Source organism: Rutidosis leptorrhynchoides, chromosome 5 (genome assembly GCF_046630445.1).
Source record: "Rutidosis leptorrhynchoides isolate AG116_Rl617_1_P2 chromosome 5, CSIRO_AGI_Rlap_v1, whole genome shotgun sequence".
NCBI lineage: Eukaryota > Viridiplantae > Streptophyta > Magnoliopsida > Asterales > Asteraceae > Rutidosis > Rutidosis leptorrhynchoides.
The window spans coordinates 218,220,668-218,239,527 of record NC_092337.1 but is presented as its reverse complement, the minus strand read 5'-3'; positions in this window follow the sequence as shown (position 1 = coordinate 218,239,527).

Here is an 18,860-nt window from a genome sequence, read left to right as displayed (position 1 = left end):
AATTACCACTCATCATTCACTCCATTTCACTTCCAATTCTCTTTCTTATTCTCTCTCAACACACACACACTATTATGAACGTGTTTTTCCAGTAGTTAATCATCATCTTCATCAAAAATCACTTCAATAATCAAGCTATAATCATCATAGGAAGAACACTTCAAGAACACTTCAAAAATCCCTTTAAGTTTACTAATTTACTTCCAAGCTTTCTAATCCATTCCAAGTAATCATCTAAGATCAAGAAACCTTTGTTATATACAGTAGGTTATCTTTCTTATTCAAGGTAATATTCATATTCAAACTTTGAATCAATTTATATAACTATAAACTATCTTAATTCGAGTAAAAATCTTACTTGAACTTGTTTTTGTGTCATGATCCTACTTCAAGAACTTTCAAGCCATCCAAGATCCTTTGAAGCTAGATCATTTCTTGTCACTTCCAGTAGGTTTACCTACTAAACTTGAGGTAGTAATGATGTTCATAACATCATTCGATTCATATATATAAAACTATCTTATTCGAAGGTTTAAACTCGTAATCACTAGAACATAGTTTAGTTAATTCTAAACTTGTTCGCAAACAAAAGTTAATCCTTCTAACTTGACTTTTAAAATTAACTAAACACATGTTCTATATCTATATGATATGCTAACTTAATGATTTAAAACCTGGAAACACGAAAAACACCGTAAAACCGGATTTACGCCGTCGTAGTAACACCGCGGGCTGTTTTGGGTTAGTTAATTAAAAACTATGATAAACTTTGATTTAAAAGTTGTTATTCTTAGAAAATGATTTTTATTATGAACATGAAACTATATCCAAAAATTATGGTTAAACTCAAAGTGGAAGTATGTTTTCTAAAATGGTCATCTAGACGTCGTTCTTTCGACTGAAATGACTACCTTTACAAAAACGACTTGTAACTTATTTTTCTGACTATAAACCTATACTTTTTATGTTTAGATTCATAAAATAGAGTTCAATATGAAACCATAGCAATTTGATTCACTCAAAACGGATTTAAAATGAAGAAGTTATGGGTAAAACAAGATTGGATAATTTTTCTCATTTTAGCTACGTAAAAATTGGTAACAAATATATTCCAACCATAACTTAATCAACTTGTATTGTATATTATGTAATCTTGAGATACCATAGACACATATACAATGTTTCGACCTATCATGTCGACACATCTATATATATTTCGGAACAACCATAGACACTCTATATGTGAATGTTGGAGTTAGCTATACAGGGTTGAGGTTGATTCCAAAATATGTATAGTTTGAGTTGTGATCAATACTGAGATACGTATACACTGGGTCGTGAATTGATTCAAGATAATATTTATCAATTTATTTCTGTATATCTAACTGTGGACAACTAGTTGTAGGTTACTAACGAGGACAGCTGACTTAATAAACTTAAAACATCAAAATATATTAAAAGTGTTGTAAACATATTTTGAGCATACTTTGATATATATGTATATATTGTTATAGGTTCGTGAATCAACCAGTGGCCAAGTCTTACTTCCCGACGAAGTAAAAATCTGTGAAAGTGAGTTATAGTCCCACTTTTAAAATCTAATATTTTTGGGATGAGAATACATGCAGGTTTTATAAATGATTTACAAAATAGACACAAGTACGTGAAACTACATTCTATGGTTGAATTATCGAAATCGAATATGCCCCTTTTTATTAAGTCTGGTAATCTAAGAATTAGGGAATAGACACCCTAATTGACGCGAATCCTAAAGATAGATCTATTGGGCCTAACAAACCCCATCCAAAGTACCGGATGCTTTAGTACTTCGAAATTTATATCATATCCGAAGGGTGTCCCGGAATGATGGGGATATTCTTATATATGCATCTTGTTAATGTCGGTTACCAGGTGTTCACCATATGAATGATTTTTATCTCTATGTATGGGATGTGTATTGAAATATGAAATCTTGTGGTCTATTGTTACGATTTGATATATATAGGTTAAACCTATAACTCACCAACATTTTTGTTGACATTTTAAGCATGTTTATTCTCAGGTGATTATTAAGAGCTTCCGCTGTCGCATACTTAAATAAGGACGAGATTTGGAGTCCATGCTTGTATGATATTGTGTAAAAACTGCATTCAAGAAAGTTATTTTGTTGTAACATATTTGTATTGTAAACCATTATGTAATGGTCGTGTGTAAACAGGATATTTTAGATTATCATTATTTGATAATCTACGTAAAGCTTTTTAAACCTTTATTGATGAAATAAAGGTTATGGTTTGTTTTAAAATGAATGCAGTCTTTGAAAAACGTCTCATATAGAGGTCAAAACCTCGCAACGAAATCAATTAATATGGAACGTTTTTAATCAATAAGAACGGGACATTTCATATACCGCCGTATAGAAATCACTGTTGTACAAAGTGTGAAGAATAAATAAGTGATTCTAGTATTTCAAGACTATATTGCTTGAGGACAAGCAACGCTTAAGTGTGGGAATATTTGATAATGCTAAAAATGAACATATATTTCATAGCATTATTCCTCAAGAAAGACAAGCTTTTAGTTGCAATTGTTCTATTTACAAGTAATATTCGTTTAAATAATAAAAGGTGAAGACAAAAAACAGATTCGACGAATTGAAGACGCAAAGGTCCAAAAAGCTCAAAAGTACAAAATACAATCAAAGTGGTTCCAATTATTGATAAGAAACGTCTCGAAATTACAAGAGTACAAGATTCAAATCGCAAAGTACAAGATATTAAATTGTACGCAAGGACGTTCGAAAATCCGGAACCGGGACCAGAGTCAACTCTCAACGCTCGACGCAATGGACTAAAAATTACAAGTCAACTATGCACATAAATATAATATAATATTTAAATAATTCTTATAATTATTTATATATTATATAATATAAAAATCCGTCGGTAAACAAAGAGCCAAAGCTGGGTGAGCTGTAAATACAAACTTCGCGACTCGTGGAGTTTGAAGAGCAAAAAGGGCGCGAGTCGCGGAGCCCAAAAAAAATGAAACTGCCTATAAAAGCAAACGCAGTTTGATCGATCAAAATATCATAAATCAATCTCTCTCTCTATATATGTATACGTAATATTTATATTTATATTTTATATTTTATATTTTAATTTTAATTTTAATTTTAATTTCTAATAATAAGGGTATGTTAGCGAATGTTGTAAGGGTGTAAGTCGAAATTTTGTCCGTGTAACGCTACGCTATTTTTAATCATTGTAAGTTGTGTTCAACCTTTTTACATTAATGTCTCGTAGCTAAGTTATTATTATACTTATTTAAAACGAAGTAATCATGATGTTGGGCTAATTACTAAAATTGGGTAATTGAGCTTTGTACCATAATTGGGGTTTGGACAAAAGAACGACACTTGTGGAAATTAGACTATGGGCTATTAATGGGCTTTATATATGTTTAACTAAATGATAATTTGTTAATGTTAATATAAAGATTTACAATTGGACGTCCCTATAAATAACCATATACACTCGATCGGATACGATGGGCGGGGTATTTATATGTACGAATAATTGTTCATTTAACCGGACACGGGAATGGATTAATAACCACTAGAATTATTAAAACAGGGGTGAAATTATGTACAAGGACACTTGGCATAATTGTTAACAAAGTATTAAAACCTTGAGTTACACGCAGTCGATAACCTGGTGTAATTATTAAACAAAGTATTAAAAAATCTTGTTACAGTTTAAGTCCCCAATTAGTTGGAATATTTAACTTCGAGTATAAGGATAATTTGACGAGGATACTCGCACTTTATATTTATGACTGATGGACTGTGATGGACAAAAACCAGACGGACATATTAAATAATCCAGGACAAAGGACAATTAACCCATGGGCATAAAACTAAAATCAACACATCAAACATCATGATTACGGAAGTTTAAATAAGCATAATTCTTTTATTTCATATTTAATTTCCTTTATTTTATATTTAATTGCATTTCTAATTATCGCATTTTTATTTATTGTTATTGTATTTAATTGCACTTTTAATTATCGTACTTTTTAATTATCGCAAGTTTATTTTATCGCAATTTCATTATCGTTATTTACTTTACGCTTTAAATTAAGTCTTTTATTTATTTAATATTTTACATTTTGTTTTAACTGCAACTAAAGTTTTAAAAAATCGACAAACCGGTCATTAAACGGTAAAAACCCCCCTTTATAATAATAATATTACTTATATATATATATTTGTATTTTTATAAAATAAAACTAATATAGCGTTAAGCTTTGTTAAAAGATTCCCTGTGGAACGAACCGGACTTACTAAAAACTACACTACTGTACGATTTGGTACACTGCCTATAAGTGTTGTAGCAAGGTTTAAGTATATCAATTCTCTAAATAAATAAATATCTTATGTAAAATTGTATCGTATTTAATAGTATTTTCTTGTAAAATTTAATAGTATTTTATACCCCTTAGCTTTAACATCAAATGTCTATGGTTATTCCAAATAATATATATAGATGCGTCAATATGATATGTCAAAACCTTGTATACGTGACCCGATATTTAAAGTGCGTAAAATAAATAACAGAAATTAAATGACGATAAATAAAATTGCGAGAATATAAATTACGATAAATAAATTGCGATAAATAAAATGTAATCAGTTAGCTAGGAATAGTTAGCTAGGAACAGTTAGCGTGGATTCTTAACAAAATTTTTCTCATATTTAATTTGTTTGTTTCTAACAAATTTTATTTTGTCCAATGTTTTCTTCATTATGTCACATGTTGGATTCTGATAGATCAAAATCCAAATATAAAATTGAATGAAAATGGTTATTCTGTGATGAACGGATACGTATATCGGTGGATGTAAGTAGGATAGTAAATGATTGTTGAATCAGATTCGTAGAATGTACGGTGTAACCTATTAATGTGGAATCTAAATATTCCTCGGGTATTACCTACCCGTTAAAATATTTTCACCATTAACAGTTTGTACAAAAGAATTTTTAATTGCAATCTTTATGAAAATATACTTGCATATATATTTTCTTCAGATGTAATCATGGATTTAATGAGTTAATATGATATTAATCTCATTTGGTTTTAGGTTGGAACTAGAATGAATAATCTCTAAAACTTTAGAGATTGCATAATCGCCATGTCGAACGAAGATAAATAAGGTAGAACGATACGTAGATCGAAGATCATACTCGAAGTACAGATGGTGATATTGAGGCGTGTGATGTTGAGGCTTATGTTATTGGGGGTACTGGTGTTGATGTTGATGAAGCTGGTACGTTTTGCACCATATTTTCCAAGGCTACAACTCGGGCGCGAAGCTCGTTGACTTCTGTTATTACTCTGGAATGATTGTCGGTAGGAACGAGCGAATGAATAAGGTTTAGAATTTTAGATAGAATATAATCGTGGCGAGATAATCTAAAAATGAGTGTGAAAATAGTGTTTTTGACAGGTTCGCCGGTAAGTGCTTCAGGTTCTTCACCAAGAGGGCAATGTGGTGGATGGAAAGGATCACCTTCTTCTAGTCTCCAATGATTGAGGAGGCTACGAACCTATCAGATGAATTGGGAATGGATGATTGGTTGATTCATTCTGGTGACACTGCTTTCGGAGCTAAGGTGAAACTCCATATCGGAATAGCTGTCGGAATCCGAGGAATTCAAACTGGTTGAGGGATTCATCTCATACGATCAGATAAAGGATTTTCGATAAGAAATAGATTATAGGATGTAGATTAGTACCCTGCAGTACATAATTTACATATGCATATATAATACTAAAATCCCATAAGTTACGGAGGAATCTACGGAAGTCGTCAGGTAAAGCTAACAATAACAGATACGCTAAGATATGAATTTATCTATACACTGTCTATGCAATAGAGGCAGTAACACGTGTCTAGACTTTAAGGATGATAAGCAAATAATTTTCGACACTAAATGATAAGCAAAACTTTTGACATGCAGACACGGTCGAAGACCAGACCCACTAATGCATCTGAACAACTATTAGTTAGACACACTAATGCAAGACCTGGTTTGCTAAGACCACCGCTCTGATACCAACTGAAAGGACCCGTCCTAATCCATCACGACGAATACATTACATTTGGTTACATCGCGAGGTACTTGACCTCTATTTGATACATTTTACAAATATTGCATTCGTTTTTAAAAGACAAACTTTCATTTCATCGAAAGTTGACGGCATACATACCATTTCATAATATATTCAAACTATAAATGACTTGATAATAATCTTGATGAACTCAATGACTCGAATGCAACGTCTTTTGAAATATGTCATGAATGACTCCAAGTAATGTCTCTAAAATGAGCAAATGCACAGCGGAAGATTTCTTTCATACCTGAGAATAAACATGCTTTCAAGTGTCAACCAAAAGGTTGGTGAGTTCATTAGTTTATCATAAAAATTCATTTCCATCATTTTAATAGACCACAAGAATTTCATTTCCATTTCTCATAAATATACGTCCCATGCATAGAGACAAAAATCATTCATATGGATTGAACACCTGATAACTGACATTAACAAGATGCATATAAGAATATCCCCTATCATTTCGGGACATCCATCGGACATGATAAAAATGAATTCGAAGTACTAAAGCATCCAGTACTTTGGATGAGGTTTGTTAGGCCCAATAGATCTATCTTTAGGATTCGCGTCAATTATAGTGATGTTCCCTAATTCTTAGGTTACCAAGCAAAAGGGGCATATTCGGCTTCGATCATTCAACCATATAATGTAGTTTCGATTACTTGTGTCTATTTCATAAAACATTTATAAAAGCGCATGTATTCTCAGTCCAAAAAATATATATATTGCAAAAGCATTTAAAAAAGGAGCAAATGAAACTCACAATCCAATATTTTCTAGTAAAAATATTCATACGACGGAACTGAACAATGTAAGATTGGCCTCAGATTCACGAACCTTTAAATGAGTTTATAAGCCCTTCCAAAAAGATAATGACTCAGACCGGGCTCGAACCCATGACCTCCTGCTAACTTGAAAACATCCCACACCACTCCTCTAACTCAGCTTTTCTGATTATATCCACCACCCATATATATATATATATATATATATATATATATATATATATATATATATATATATACTCATTTATTCTGTTTCTAATTATTCTTCTATAATTCGTGACCAGGGAAACAATCAGCCATATCAACTATCAATTGGCAGCTCATTATCGAATGGTAGTCCAGTCAAGATCCATTTAAATTACTCGAACCATTAACAATTAAACCTATAAATGTATTCGATGAATTTCCTGAGCAATAACCTAATAACGTAGCAGCTACAATAATTAGGTTACTTCGGTTTATCATCATCATCGTTTACCCTTCGTTAATTGTAATAGTGATCACTATCTTATCAATTTATCTTCGTCGTTTTGGGTTCATCGAATAGAAGAGTATAAACAGATGGGAGTTGTAATAATTTGATGAAACCGGTATGTTTAGGTTTAAGTATCATCATCAATATCACGATCTTGTTCATCAACTATCATCATCATTATCATTCATTATTACTAATTAAATGATGCGTGTGTTTGTATTAACATCGGGCAAGAATCAGGAAACACCAACCAATGAATTGCAAGTAATGGCCCAAACATGGCGGCCCAAGCCCAAGCATATGTTACAGTCCAACAGCAAAAACATTAGCCCGACCTTGGCCCATGAAAGTCCAATTATTAAGTTAGGTTCACGTGGATTTAATAGTCTAAACAACTCCTATCCCAAAAGCAGATTCGTGGGGTTAGAGTGGGGTTTGTGATGTTAACATGATTAGGAATAGACACACAAGTTGCAGTAAGGAACGAATAATAAAACAGCTGGGTTCCATCAAGTATTTATCATCAAAAGGCTACAGGGAAAAATATGCAACAGTGATGGGTTGATGGTGGCTTACGATGGTGATTAAATAGGTGGTTCCCGGTTTGTTCACAACAGCATAAAGGTGTTGTTGAGGTACGTTTTGGACCATGATTAGAAACAGAAAACTTACAGCTTGTAGTAGTTGCAGTAGAAGTAATAAAGGAGACGAGTAGCAGGGTAACAAAGTTGTAGATGGGTGTTTGATTTGTTGACTTACGGCCCGAAAAGTAGTACCATATAACAGTAGTTTTTGGAGTGTACATGGTTTTGATTAAATGACCAACGAATGGTAAATAAATAGTGAAAGAGATGCAGTAGATAACAAAGGTTCGATGGTGGTGATGGTTATCAATTTACTAGTGTTCCGTATGTGATTATGTTGGATTAATGTTCGGGTATTGCAGTGGTTATCTTGGTGGTTTGGTTCTTCAATAGAAAGGGTAAACAGCAAGTGCAGTAGAAACTAAGAATGTGGTTTAGTCGTGGGTTTCAAGAGGGTGATGCATGGTGGTCGATCAAAGGTGGTGTGCGTGTGTGGTCTATTCAAAACAGCAACACAAAGTATCAATTAATAGTGATTATTGTTCCCTTCAAACTGCAGCAACAGTGACGTACAAATGGCTGTCAAGGTGTTTACAAGGGTGGTGGTGAGTTGCAAGAGTGGAAACCGAATTGCATAAGGTGGTGCTCAAGTGTAGAAGAAAAGTGATTGCAAATCACGGTGGTTATGGATGTTAGAACCGAATAGAAGTAGGTAGAAACTTATAGATGGTGAAGTGGTGGTTGTTGTGGAGATCATGGTTGTGAACGAAGAGTGTCGGTGGTGTTCTTGGTTATTAAACAGAAATGGGTAGAGAGATTGATGGATTCATTATATAAGTATGTATATGTATATAATAGAGAGATAGATGATTGATGATACTCCGGTGGTTGTAATGGGTTTAAGAAGAAGGGTTCTTGGTTTTGATCTCTTTCTATGCATATATGTTATATGTTATATATATAAATAGATAAGAGATAGATATTGATAGATAGTGGAGGACAAGTAATTCAATCAACCACAGTGTTCATTGAAATTAGGTATAGTAACAAGTAGATAAATGATGTTGGTTCGTTTCGTCAAACATGTATTGCATAAGTGATAAGTGATGTATAAATATCACTGTAAACTTAATCTCATGATTAATAATATTAATTAATATAATAATAAATATATTATAATTTAATTTAATAAAACGTGCGATAAATTGAAAAGAAAAATAGTTAACAGCCTTTAATATCTATCGACACTTTCATTAGGAATAGTATTTCGTACCCGTTGTTAATCGATGGCGGATAAAAAGTGCTCAGATAAATTTCAAAATTTTAAATTAAACTCCATTATTTCTTTCAGTCATTATGGTATACAATTCTATCATTAATTTGTTAAATAAAAATTACATCTACTGTCCCGCTCAATTCTGGAGAAAATATAAAAAGTGCAACCAATAGTTCCTAAATACATTTTTAATAAGCCTAAAGTTTATAGAACTCATTTTCATAACACCGTTTATTTTTAAATTACATATGTTTAAATTTAACTTTCTTAATATCAATCGGAACATCAGACGAGTATTACAATCATTTAATATTTATTTTTAATATACTTTATTTATATATAGATTTAGGTTTTATTATATAATTAAATACATTAAATATATGTTTTTAAATAAATAAATTTAATATTTAATGTTATATACTTACAATTGATATTCATGTACATACACACACACACACACACACATATATATATATATATATATATATATATATATATATATATACATACTTAAATATATATGAATCTATTTACAAAATAGTTGTTCGTGAATCGTCGAGAGCAGTCTAAGGGTAAATGAATACATGAACACAGTTCAAAGTTTTTGAGATTTCAATATTACAGACTTTGCTTATCGTGTCAGAAACATATAAAGATTAAGTTTAAATTTAGTCAGAAATTTCTGGGTCATCACAGTTGGAACATGTTAGGTTTTCAGTTACCATGCCTCGAATGCTTGGAACACCCTCGTTGGTGGTGGCAAGCGTTGCCGTGTTCCAGAATCTACCAAGACAGGCATGATAGAATCAGGAAAGGACACATGTAATAGATCTGGCAATTGTTGATTCCCTCAGATACCCAATAATGGACTCATAGCCCATATGGAATCGAGAGAGAGTGAGCATCATTGCCTCTTGATAGGTCCGATCATGATCAGGTGCAACCCTAACAAGGCTGGGGTGAAGAGAAAATAAAGCTTGAGGTTACTCTTGCTGCTGTGGTTGTGGTTCACCTTGCTGCTGTGGTTGTTGCTGTTGTTGTTCCTCAGGTTGGTTATCGATGGGTTGTTGTTATTGTTCAACCATTATTAGTTGAAGAAGATGAATGTTTGAAAGTTTGAAGATTTGGGGATTTTTAACAGAGAATGGGAATTTTGAAAGTTGAATAACGGATTGGTAAAATGGAAAGTGGATCACCCTATTTAACCTTTCGGATTGGTTGAAAAAGTGTAGGAGAGAGAAAATGGCAACTGTCATCTGCAGGTGCATAGGTAGATGTGACAGTCTGGCACATTTTCGAGGGACATCAGACTGTTGACATGCGTTTAATCGGCTTGGACACTCATGAATTCTATTAGGCATTAAATGCAGTAGGTTTTAATTCAAATTGTGAAGTTAAAAACCACAAGATAATTTTTGTAGTTAATACAAAATTCCTTTGTTACATTTAATATGTCGTGAATTTAATTTAAATCATTGGAATTAAATTAGGTCCATTTAATGGTATCAATTTAATGTGTGAGCTATTTATTACTTCATTCTACAAACTTTAACCAATTTAAAAGACCTTGTTACACTGAGTGGTCTGCATACAGGTAGTAGACAGCAAAGTATGTCATATTGGTTTGCCATAGATGTTGTTGAACCAGCACAACAAGAAAATTGTCTTTTAATTTAAAGGTCCAGCATATCCAGCTCAGAGATGAGATAGATAAAGTTTCTCATCTAAGGGCTTTGTGAATATATCTGCTAGCTGTTGATCTGTTGATATGTAGTGCAGCTCCACATTTCCTTTTTGAACATGATCCCTTATGAAATGATATTAAACGTCAATGTGCATTATCCTTGAGTGCATCACCGGTTTGTTGGTAATGGCAATTGCACTGGTTTTATCACAGTAGATTGGAGTTTTTGTAACATGAACACCATAGTCCTTCAGCTGGATTTGCATCCGTAGTACTTGAGCAGTACAACTACCAGCAAAAACATATTATGCTTCAGCAGTAGATGTGGACAAAGTATTTTTCTTTTTGCTGGTCCAGCAAACTAGCCTACCACCCAGTAACTAGAAATCACCAGTAGTACTTTTAATGTCTATTTTACAACCTACAACGTCAACATCTGAATACCCAGTTAGTTCAAAATCCTGGTCTTTGGCCTTTTAGATACCTAAATATCCTCTTTACTCCAAGCATGTGTGACTCTTTAGGATTAGCTTGATATCTGGCACAAAGACATGTGGCAAACATAATATCTGGTTTGCTGGCTGTAAGATAAAGTAGGGACCCAATCATACCTCTATATTCAGTGATATTGACTGGTTCACCATTGGAATCAGCATCTATTTTGATGGATGCTGCCATTAGAGTTCCTATGTCTTTTAAACATGTCAAACCAAATTTCTTTAATATATAATTGATATATTTATCTTGACTTATAAAAATTCCATCATCAAGTTGTTTGATTTATAATCCAAGAAAGTATTGCAAATCTCTTTGTAAGCTCATTTCATATGACTTTGACTTAGGTTTTGAATATTTTTGACAATGTTTTTCATTTGTAGAACCATAAATAATATCATCCACATATATTTTTACCAGCAAGAGATTACCATCTATCTCTTTTGAGAATAGAGTGGTATCTATTATTCCAACTTTAAAGCCTAAACTAGTGAGATACACATGAAGTGTTTCATACCATGCTCTTGGTGCCTGTTTCAGGCCATAAAGAGCTTTGTCTAACTTGTAGACATGGTCTGGATATCAACTGCTTAAAAAATCAGGTGGCTGCATGATATAGACTTCTTCTTGCAGTTTCCCATTGAGAAATGCAGATTTAACATCCATCTGGAACACCTTAAATTTCATCTTAGCAGCATATGCCAAGAATAGTCTGATTGCTTCCATCATAGCCACTGGTGCATATGTGTCTCCATAATCCAACCGTTCTTCTTGTCTAAACCCTTGAGCTTCCAATCTAGCTTTATTTCTGATTACAATCCCATCTTCATCCATCTTGTTCTTGAATACCCACTTGGTACCAATGATTTTTTTCTCATCTTCATCAGGTTTGGGTATCAATGTCCATACCTTATTCCTATCAAACTGGGAGATCTATTCTTTCATAGCTCCTGCCAAACTAGGATCTTTCATTGCTTCTTCAGCAAATGTAGGTTCAATGGTAGACACAAAATTCACATGCATACAAAAGTTACTGGTTGCATGCCTTCTTGTTTTAACTCCACTAGCCATATTTCCAATAACCTGCTCAATTGGATGCTCTTTAGTCCATCTAGTATTATGGACATGAGAGCTTGAGCTTGAACAAACAACATCATGATCATCAGTTGGATCAGCAGTATGCACATCAATAGGAGACTGCTGCACATTATTAGTGGAACCAGCACCAAACTGTGATCCTAAAGAACTAATGGACCTCTGCTCAAGTTGTAGTACTTCATTAGAGCCAGTAGGTCCAATTAGTTTAGATACAGATGGAATAGAATATTTCATCTCATCTTCAGAGAACCTAGCAGCAAGGATTGGAGAGGGAATTGCTGATGTTCTTCTTCTTCATCGAGAGCTTGCTGAGTATGCTCTTCAAATAATAACTCCTCATCTTCTTGACCAGAAGATAAGGTAGGGGCAGTTTCACCAAATGTAACATTGATTGATTCTTCACAGCGTCCCCTTCTTTTGTTATAGAACCTATATGCCTTTGACATGTTGGAATATCCAAGAAATATCCCTTCATCAGCTTTAGCATCAATCTTACCCAACTGGTCCCTATTATTCAGTATGAAACAGGGAGTGTTAAATACACGAAAAAATGAAATTGAGGGTTTTCTACCTTTGAGAACTTCATAAGCAGTTTTCTGATATCTTTTCACTATTAAAGATCTATTCTGGATAAAACAGGCAGTATTCACAGCTTCTGCCTAATATGAATTCTTCAACCCAGACTTAACAAGCATAGATCTTGCTGCTTCAATGAGAGTTCTATTTCTTCTTTCTGCAACACCATTTTGCTGAGATGTTCTCACAGCAGAAAAGTTTTGTGAAATACCTTTGTCAGCACAAAATTCTTTCAATGTTGCATTTCTGAATTCTGTACCATGATTACTTCTTAGCTGCTTCACCAGTTGCCCATTCAGTAACTTCATTCTATTGATGAAATTGATAATTTCATCAGCAGCTTCACTCATTTGCTTTAAAAAGAATCCCTAAGTGTATCTGGAATATTCAACAATCACCAGTGTATACCTCTTCCCACTACAGCTGGCAACATTAAAAGGATAAAAAAATATCCATATGAAGAAGGTGAAATGGCTTATCAATAGATGAAATCTGCTTTGACTTGAATGAAGCATGGTGATGCTTCCTTCTTCACAACTAGGACACAATCTGTCCTTCACATAAGACATGGTGGGTAGCCCAGACACTAAACTTTTGCATGAAAGTTTATGAATATCTTTAAAGTTGAGATGTGAGAGTTTCTTGTGCCATAACCACTTGAGGTTTTCTGCTGCCTTTGAATAAAAACAAGTATCAGTTGTTGTAAGTGTTGTGTTCATGTCAATTTGATATATGTTCTCATCTCTTTTTGCTATCAGTGGTGGATGCCCCGTCTTATAAAAAATAGTGTCAATTTTCCTTCTAAATTGGACCATCTTTCTTTTGTTTATCAGTTGGTTTATGCTGAGTAAATTGTGTTTAAGACCAACAACATATGACACGTTAGTAAATGTAACATTCCCATTTGTTAAAGTACGAAAATTCTTTGTTTAACCCAACGAATTATCTCCATATGAAACAACTGGAACAACCTTTTTCTGATAGTCCATTAGCAGGAACTTACATCCGTTCATATGTCTCGAACATCCACTATCTAGCTACCAGATTTGCTTGTTTCGAATGTCCTGCACAGTAGCTAAGATATTAGTTCTTTTTAGGAACCCATCCGAGGATGGGTTTTGGAAGGGTCATTTTTGATGATCCCTTCGTTTCTGCTGGTCTGCTTGAAGAGGCAGTAGCAGAGGGGGTATGGGTTTGAGTACACTGGTGGGATACGTGATGTTTGCTGCCACATTTGTAGCATTTTCTCACATTTGGTTTCGGTAGCTGGTCATACACAGATCTGCTGGGTGACTGAAATTGTGGCTGGCTTTGAGCAACAACCTTTTTGATCTGGTCAAGCTTGATAGTCATTATCTCTGTGATAGATAACCCAACACATGATTCCACGATTTGGTCTACTTTAGCCTTTCCCTTATGGGCCACTTTCTTCTTAGAACCAGTACCATAATCATGGTATACTGCTTTGCTTTTGTCATTTGACAGACCAGTGTGGGAAGTTACTAGTTTTTTTGTAGATACTGGTTGACCAGTATGAATCTTAACTGCTACCTTGGACTTACCAGCATTGGGTTTTACTGGATTGCCTGCAGCTACTGGTTGACCAGTACAATTTTCATCAGCTGGCTCAGCATTTGGGGAATTTGAACATGAAGGAGAATTAACTGATTTTGAATTTCTTCTATTGTTCTCAGTAATTTCCTTCTTGATTCTTCTTTCCTTTGGAATCATGTATATATATTTATTTTCACACAATTGTTCGTGAATCGTTGGAAACAGTCGAAGGGTAATTGAATAAATGAAAACACTTCAAACTTTTTGAAGTTCAACATTACAGACTTTGCTTATCGTTTCGAAATCATATAAAGATTTAGGTTTAAATTTGATCGGAAATTTCCGGGTCGTCACAGTACCAACCCGTTAAAGAAATTTCGTCCCGAAATTTGAGTGTGGTTGTCATAGTTAACAATAAATATGTTTTCATGACGAATATGAATTGATAAGATAGAATTTTATCATCATTGAGTAATACAGATAAAATAATTCGATTATTCGAAGCGTACGAGTGAAGCTATCACAAAAGGTTGAGATAGAGATTTAACTTTTGACGTAGTCACGGTGGATTTTTTCGGAACTCAAGGGATTTAGAGAAAATCTTCGTGATCTAATTAAGATTTGATTTCTCGTTGGTTTAAGAAATTAGGATCTTCTTTGGTGATATACAATAATCCATTTCGATTGCTCTGTCGGATATTTTACTATAAATCCACTCTCTTCATTTCCTTTATATTTTGGAGTTCCATACTTTTGTTTTCTCCTCCCGACTTTAAATCAAGCGAATAATGGTCCAGAATTCGTAGGTATGAAGTTTTGAATGAACATGACTAATGTTCTGAGAGAAAGATTGTAATAGCACGATTTTGATTGGTTAAATTACCAGAATTCAAGAGAAAAGATAGAACTATCAGGAAATTATATTCTTGATATGGTTAGAGATTAGGTAGAATGTAAGAGTCGTGTAATATGGTACATGATGACGTTATGAACTGTGAATCATCACGTTCCATTAGAAACTCAGCATAACTTACTGTAATATAATCACGTTGATCAAGTGTCATTATATTATACTAACTCATGCTTCAGTTCCCAACACTACTTTAAAAAACATTCATATTTTAAATTCGAATTTTCAGAATTTAGAAACTAAAATAGTTTCCTTTCTGATGTAATTTAGATAACGCGAAGAGATAAATGATTTCATATAAGAATAGTTATGAGAATATCTTCACAAATATCGAGGATATTTATAATGAAAGATACGATGATATCATGAAATATCTAAGATCAGAGGATGATGAAGAATATTGTCCACAAGGGTCTAGAGTAAGGAGCAAGGTATTCGCAAAAGACTTCATCAGAACAGAATCATCAGTATTCTTTATGTACAAGTTTAGTCCTTGTGATTTTTTCGGAGTCTCCTTCATGGTTTGCTCAATTCATTTTTTAGTATCAAAATCTTTGAGCTTTTTCAACACTCCATTCTTTATCATCAAACTTTTGATTGTTAAGGCAGTCTTCAGTTTTCACTGCTTCATCAGCTTTTTCAAAATTTGAAGTATTGATTCGTAGATTGGGTGCTTTTCAGAATTTTAGAATGGAAGGTCGTAATTCTAAAATGTTATATATATATATATACATATAACTGTTGATGTAGGCATGCTTGCGAGATTTCAAAATACTGATTGCTGACTCTCGGTAATTGGTATGGCAATTCTCGTTACAAGGTGTGGATGAGTATATGATAGGGTTTCAATGAATATAATAATTTTCAGAGAGTCAAAGGTTAATGATGTTGCTGGTAAGTTTATTGCTAATGTAGTGGAATATAAACAGTTCTCCGGTAACGATGACGAAAGGCAACTTATGTATCAAGGTTATAATAAGGCTAATCCGAATGAAAGTCGAAGTTTATTTGCTGGAGCTGTGACAAAATTGACTATCACGAACAGGAGTTGCAAAGTTATTTTTGATAATAATAACGCTAAAGAAATTAGCACAGCTACGTGTTAAACGTTTACTCAGTTTCTAAGAGTTTTTCAGGTGCATAACTATATGCATAAATCTTTCCTTCGTAGATGAAGTACGATTGGTTCATCCTCTCGATTGAGGTATTTTCAAGAATCTTGAAAGGTTTGAACGCAGACTGTAATCGTCAAGATACAAATGAGGTTTAATAAGAAATCAGGTGGGAAACTTGAAGAATTGTTTAGTTTCATATGTTATAATCAATATTTTAATTCATTTTAATTGTCCAATGTTGGTAGTCCACAGTTAGTAATTTACTAATTCATATATAGTTTAATATATAATATTCGAATTAATTAATACGTATCGTGACCCATTATATACATGTCTCAGACTCGATCACAACTCAAGGAATATATATTATTTTAGAATCAACCTCAACCCTGTATAGCTAACTCAATCATTACCGTATATAGAGTGTCTATGGTTATTCCAAATAATATATATAGATGACGTCGATATGATATGTCAAAACATTGTATACGTATCCCGATATTTAAAATGCGTAAATAACAGCATTTAAATGACGCTAAATAAAGTGCGTAAATTAAATAACAGAAATTAAATAACGATAAATAAAATTGCGAGAATTAAATTGCGATAAAATAAATTGCGATAACTAAAATGTAATAAGGAATTAGCAGTTAGCTAGGAACAGTTAGCTAGGAATAGTTAGCGTGGATTCTTAACAAAATTTCTCATAGTTAATTTGTTTGTTTTTAACAAAATTTATTTTGTCCAATGTTTTCTTCATTATGCCACTTGTTGGATTCTGATAATTCAAAATTCAAATATGAAATTGAATGAAAAAGGTTATTCTGTGGTGAACGGATACGTATATCTGTAGATGCAAGTAGAATAGTAAATGACTGTTGAATCAGATTTGAAGAACGTACAGTGTAATTTATTAATGTGAAATCTAAATATTCCTCGGGTATTACCTACCCGTTAAAATATTTTCACCATTAACAATTTGTACAAAAGAATTTTTAATTACAATCTTTATGAAAACATATATACATATATATTTTCTTCAGATGTAATCATGGATTTAATGAATTAATATGATATTAATCTCATTGGATTTACCGTTAGAATAAGAATATATAATTTCTAAAACATTAGAGATTACATAATTGCCATGTCGAACGAAGATAAATGATGTAGAACGTCATGTAGATTGATGATTATGCTTGAGGTATAGATTGTGATGTTGAGGCTTGTGATGCGGATGTTGTTGTTGGTGGTACTACTGGTGCCGGTGATGTTGTTGAAGCTGGTACATTTTGTACTATATTTTTTAAGGCTACAACACGGGTGCGAAGCTCGTTGACTTCTTCTATTACACCAGGATGATTGTCGGTTCAGACGAGAGGATGAATAAGATCTAGAATTTGAGATAGTATGTAATCATGATGAGATACTCTGGAAATGAGAGAGAAAATGGTATTATGAACAGGTTCGCCGGTAAGTGCTTCAGGTTCATCACCAAGAGGGCAATGTGGCGGATGGAAGGGATCACCTTCTTCTTGTCTTTAATGATTAAGTAGGCTACAAACCCAGCCCTAATTCATCCAGAATAGATGATGGCTAATCGTTTGATCCATTTCGATTACACTGCTTTCGGAGATCAAGTGTGTATCCATGTCGGAATAGCTGTCGGAATCCGAGGAACTTGAACTAGTTGCGAGTTCCATTTCGTACGATTGAATATAGGATTTTTCGAAATGAAATGATTTCCGGCTATCGGATGGTATTCTAATTACATAGAATATCTATATATATAGAACAAAAGATTTCGTAGATTGCGGAGTAATTTACGGAATATGTCAGACAAAGTTTACAGTAACATATACGCTAAGATATAAATTAGCAGATACGATAAGATATGAATTTTGTCTATACACTATTCATGCAATCAATGCAATAAGATGTGTCTAGACTAAGAATGATAAGCAGGTAAGTTCCGACACGAAATGATAAGCAACACTTTTGACATGCAGACACGGTCGAAGTCCAAACTCACTAATGCATCCTAACGACTATCAATTAGACACACTAATGCAGACCTGGTTCGCTAAGACCAGCGCTCTGATACCACATGAAGCGACCTGTCCTAATCC